The following is a 6,000-nucleotide window of genomic DNA, read 5'->3' as shown; positions in this document are numbered from 1 at the left end:
ACTGTTTTCCAGAGTGGCTGCACCAGTTTACATTCCCACCAACAGTGTAGGAGGGTGCCCGTCTCTCCACACCCTCACCAGCATCCATAAAGACACAGAATCTTAAGTAGGCTCCGAGCTGTCAAGCATGGAGCCTGATGCAGGGCTCAAACCCACAAACCATGAGATCATAATCTGAGCCAAAGTCAGACCTTTAACTAACTGAGTCACCCGGGCACCCCAAAATACTTTAATTTTTAAAAATATCACAAAACAGGGTGCCCGAGTGACTCACTCAGTTAAGGGTCCGACTTCGGCTTAGGTCAAGATCTCGTGGTGCGTGAGTTTAAGCCTCATGTCAGGCTCTGTGCTGACAGATCAGAGCCTGGAGCCTGCTTCAGATTCTGTGTCTTCCTCTATCTCCGCTCCTCCCCCGTTCATGCTCTCTCTCTCTCAAAAATAAAATAAACATTAAAAATAAAAATATCACAAAACATGTTTAGTCCATTACATAATGTGATTTTTAAAAAGACAAATACAGTAATAATTTTCTCATTTAAAAAAATGTTAATGCAAACTGATTAGTGAGTGTATTTAATCCAATCCAGTCTAGGTAAAATATAACTATACTATGATGACCACATCTGCATTTCAAAAAATGATAAAACAGGATATAATATTAAAAGCTTAGGGGCCCCAAACACACCAAAAAAGGAAAATGAAATAAAAGGTTAAACTGATTTTGGGTCCCTGAGTCACTCAGTCAGTTAAGAGTCTGACTCGATTTCAGCTCAGGTCATGATCTCATGGTTCATAAGTTCAAGCCCCAAGTCTGGCTCTGTGCTGACAGTACAGAGCCTGATTGGGATTCTCTCTCTCTCTCTCTCTCTCTCTCTCTCTCTCTCTCTGTCTCTGTCTCTGTCTCTCCTACTCTCTGCCCTTCCCCGTCTCGAGCACTCTCTCTCAAAATAAATAAACTTTAAAATAAAGATTAAACAATGAGCATTCATAAGGCATTTAAAGGGAAGAGATGCCTAGAAACCTATAACTGAATCACTATGAGTGTTAGTATCTTAGTTTCCTAGCAGTAAATAGTTAAAGATAAACTGATGAACCTCAGAAAGGCAGAGTAAGAAGCACATAAAACTTAGTCAAAATGCTTATGGGTTTGTTTATAACTGTACCTTTAAAATAGTATTTGAACAACCTCTCCCAACAGTAGAATGTTTATTATTTGTAATTAAGAAAAGATAATACTGGCAATTCCTAGGGTATAACATAAGGCTTATAATAAAGTTCCTATGAGCCAGACACTGTGATAAGCACCTTACTTTCTTATTTAATCAATAAGTGTCTGAAAAGAATGTCATTATAATCATTTTACAAATGAAGAAAAAAAATTAGGAAAGAGACAAAGCCACACAGCTAATCAGCAGGAAGACCTAGTACTAACCAGGCCCAACCCCACTTAGCTTCTGAGATCAAACGAGATCGGGCACGTGCAGGGTGGTACGGCCATCGACAGCAGCTTGTCGTTCTAATCACTACGACTGGTAGGCACAAATGAAATCACCAAAAATGAATTAGATTATTTAGCTATGTTTAATAGAGAGAGAGCATGAATTCAGTTCTCTTTAACCCTGGAATTTCAGTTGCTAAAATATGGCTGTAACATATTCTGATTCCAGCAGGGGTATTATAACACAGGCTTTGAAGCAATGTTAAAAACATGGGCTGTAAATTCAGATCATACAGGTAGAACTAGAAATGACTCCCATTTCTACAATCAAAAGCTGCTGAAAGATCAAAGAGTATTGTGAGAACCTAATTTGTTTTAAACTATTTTCTCAGCAAAAACAGGGCAGTGTTTGGTATTATAAAATAGTTCCTGAAACTTGGTTTCACAAATGATATAGTGAAATAGACCTGTGTAAAAATAAATAAATGTTCAGTTCCTCTAAGATAGAGATGAGTACACAGTGGGTTCATTATACCCAAATGATATTTGAGTGATTTAATTAAAAATATGGTCTTCAAAAATTTTTATGTACTCCTACCTTAAAAAGTTGCAAAGCATATATATTCTACCATACATATATATTTATTTATAAAGTATATATAGGACTATATTACACACATTATAAAACATACATAAAAGAAATGTTGAAAGGATAAGAAAAAAGCACAAAGAGACATAAGTGAACTGCCCTAGAGTTCTCTCTAATATCTAATGCTGTAGACATTAGACTCTGGAAACTACTTAATTAGACTAATGCCTTTTTCTTAATTGAGGTATAATTTACATATAACATTAATTTCTGGTGTACAACATAATGTGCATTGATCACTACTATATGTCTAAGTTTCCTCCTGTCACTATATAAAGGTTACATAAATGAAATACAGTACTGTTGCTCTAGTTACCAAGCTGCACATTGCTACCCATAACTTACTTTATAACTGAAAGTTTATACCTCTTGATCTTCTCCAATTCCCTCCCCAACCCCAACTCTGGAAACCACCAATATACTTTTTTCATCTGTGAGTTTTGTTTTCCTTCTTTGTTTTGCTTTTTAAATTTCAAATATAGGTCAAACTATATGGTATTCCTTACTCTGCCTTATTTCACTTAGCATAATACCCTAAAGGTTCATCTATGTTGTCACAAATGGCAAGATTTCATTTTCTCATATGCCTGAATTATATCTGTTGTATATATATAAACCACATTTTTTTTTAATTTTGGAGAGCACATGCGAATGGGGAAGATAGAGAGAGAGAGAGAGAGAGAGAGAGAGAGCGCGAATCTTAAGGGCTTGAAACTTCAACCTTGGGATCAGGACCCGAGCCAAAATCAAGAGTTGGGACATTCAACCAACTGATCAACTCAGGCATCTCTTACCAACATCTTCTTTATCCATTCATCCACAGATGGAGACTTTGATTGTTTCCATATCTTAGTTATTGTAAATAATACTGCAATAAACATAGGATTTCATGTATCTAATCTAATTCTAATTAGATTTAATTCTTGTTGGACACCTTTATTAAGATATAGTGTCTTCATCTCTTATTACAGTCTTTGGTTTATATTCTAGTTTGTCTTATATGTGTATGGCTAATCTAGCTTTCTTTTGATGTCCATTAGCATGATAAATAGTTGTCAATTCCCTCACTTTCAATCTGGAGGTATCTTTAAATCTAAAACTAGTCTCCTGAAGGCAGCATATGGATGGGTCTTATTTTTTCATCCATTCTGATACCGTATGTCTTTTGACTGGAGCATTTGGTCCGTTTACATTCAAAGTGATTACTTATAGATAAGACTTTAGTGTCACTGTATTACATGTAAAGTCAGTGTTTCTGGATATTTTCTCTGTTTCTTTGGACTTTCCCACTCAAAAAATCCCTTTAATATTTCTTACAGGGCTAGTTTAGTGGTTATGAACTCCTTTAGTTTTTGTTTGTCTGGAAAATTCTTTATCTCTCTTCTATTTTGAATGGCAGCCTTGCTGGATAAAGTCTTTTTGGCTGCATAATTTCCCTATTCAGTACAGATGAATATATCATGTCAATCCCTTCTGGCCTACCAAACTTCTGTGAAGAAATCGGCCGCTAACCATATTTGTCATCCCTTGTAGTTTAGAGATTGTTTTCCCTTTACTGCTTTCAGAATTATTTCCTTATCTCTGTATTTTGTAAATTTTACTATGATATTTCTTGGTATTAGTCTGCTTTTATTGATTTTTACGGGAGTTTGTCATAGACTCTGGGTCTAAAGTTCTTTTTTGTCCAGCAAGAAAGCAGGACACAGGATTAGAATGCAAGAGATGGCTAATGTCCAGGAAAAGACAAGAGCCCCATTTAGGGTCCTTGCCCCATTTTTATTATGATCAGCAGGCTTACAAACATGGTGATGAACACATACAAAGAGATAATAAATCTGTGAACAATAACTTATAGGCATGAGAAAAAAGGGGGTTTTGAAGATGTATAGTGTTAGGGGTTTGGGTTGATATAAACCAAAATCCTAGCACCAGGTAGAAGGATGTTAATAGTAGACAGAAGGCACAGTGGTCTATTTATCTTAGCCAGCTTAGAAGACAGACAAGGCATACTGCCTCAGGGTTAACAAGGCAGCTTTCTTTTGCTAAACAGCTCCCGCTCTGGGCAGCTTCACCCACAGCAATCGATGATCCTTCCTATGAAAGCAGTTTTCTGCTATAGTACTAAACTGGGGGGTGTTTTTGCTCTAAATACCTCATCTTGCTTACCTCGTATACCTTTTTACTGGGGCCTTTGCCCTGCCCTCTCTATTCTGTGGGACTTTGCCCCCCCTCCTATCCTGGGTTCGTTGTCCCCGCATCCTGGGGGCCTTTGCCCCACCCTCTCTATCCTTATTTGCCTAATCTTATTTACCCAAACTTGGGTGTGAGCATCCTAAGGCTTTGGAATTCTTTATGCCTTGTTAACCCATTGGTGCAAGCTCAGGAAATTCCTAAACTTTTTTTTATTCCCCACAGGAGTCTCTGTGCCTCCTGGATTTGGAAGTCTGTTTCCTTCCCCCAGATTAGGAAACTATAATTTCTTCAAATACATCTTCTCCTTTTTCCCTCTCTTATTCTTCTGGGCCTCCTATGATAGAAATATTATCCAGTATTTTTCTTTCCCTCTTCTCTTCAGCTTCATTATTTTCCATAATTTTATCTCCTATATCATTCTTTCATTCCTCTGATTCTTGGCTACTGCATTTTTTATTTCAGGCAGATTAGTCTATATGTCTTTTAGCTCTGCAGTAAGGGACACCCAGATGTCTTTTATACTTTTCTCTGGCCCAGCTAGTATCCTTATGATTGCTGTTTTAAATTCTGGTTCAGGAAAGTTACTTGTATCTATTTTGATTAGATCCCTGGCCATGACCAATTCTTGTTCTTTTAGGATGAATTCCTCTGTCATGGCATTTTGTCTAGGTCTGTCTTCTGTGTTTTAGGAAAGCCTGTTAGGCTTCCTGTTCCTGAGAGTAATGGCTATATTAAGAAGAGGTCATATGCTGTCCAGGGCCTGGTGCTTCAGTAAGTTTTTCTCATGTATACTGTGCCCACCTTGCTGTTGTGTTTTGGCTCTTCTTTCCATCAGGTCAGTCCTCTGCAGAGTTTCTCCTGGCTTACAATGGGAAGTGTCTGGACCCTGTGTACTGTATATATGTGTGGTGAGTTTTAACTAGGTGTGTTTTGGTCTGCTTGTTCAAAAAGGCTAAATTCTATTTTGCCTAGAGCTAAAGCTTTGCAGCACTCTATGGTCAGTAGGTCAGTGTGTGCACTGGGGGCAGAGAAGGGCAGTTATGCTAGTCTTCTGGGAGAGGGGTCTGCTGCTCTGAGTCTCAGGCACACTTGTCCAGGTTAAAAAAAAAAAAAAAAGCACCTGCACAGCTCAGGGTGGCAAGGTTTGGTGTAAGTGGCTCAAGCCTTCACTATGGATGCTGTGCTGCTCACTGAAATCCATTTATGCTCATGTGGGCAGGGGTAAAAATGGTGCCAGCTGGCTCTCTTGTCCCCAGAGAGGGGAGGTTATGCCTGCTGCTGTTTAGGAAGCCTTCAGGATGAGCAAACAATCTCCCCTGTGTGTCCCAGGCATCCCTCAGATTCCTGCTTTCACCCTGTGTCCTAGCCATCTGCCCACCTATTGGCACAGTGGTCCTGTGATTTATCTCAAGTACATGAGCTCAGTTTCAAAACTCCAGATTCTAGGGACCTGGGGTGGTACAGATCCATGCTGATCGCCTGGGGGAGGGTCTTATCACCCTGTGGCTGGTGACAGTTTGTCCGAGAAGGGCAGCTGCACCAACATGCAAGGGCTTGGATTTCATGGTATAGCAAAGAAGAAGTCAGGACACAGGTTAGCTGCCCTCAGCAAGTGCCTCTGTTCTACGCTAATAAAAAGAGCAGCTCAGTGTTGCCCACCACTTATTTTGTCCCCTGAGAGGCAGTGCCACTTTTCCCAAGAGCACTCCAAGAAGGGGAA

General features: G+C 39.1%; 1 protein-coding gene across 1 annotated transcript in view; it reads right to left on the bottom strand.

Moving 5' to 3' along the window:
- Positions 1–6,000, bottom strand: part of SMAP1 (small ArfGAP 1) — a 183,076-nt gene that overhangs the window by 73,448 nt on the left and 103,628 nt on the right. The gene's annotated exons all lie outside the window — the stretch shown is intronic.

Source organism: Suricata suricatta, chromosome 7 (assembly GCF_006229205.1).
Source record: "Suricata suricatta isolate VVHF042 chromosome 7, meerkat_22Aug2017_6uvM2_HiC, whole genome shotgun sequence".
NCBI lineage: Eukaryota > Metazoa > Chordata > Mammalia > Carnivora > Herpestidae > Suricata > Suricata suricatta.
This window is presented reverse-complemented; position numbering and strand designations above follow the sequence as displayed.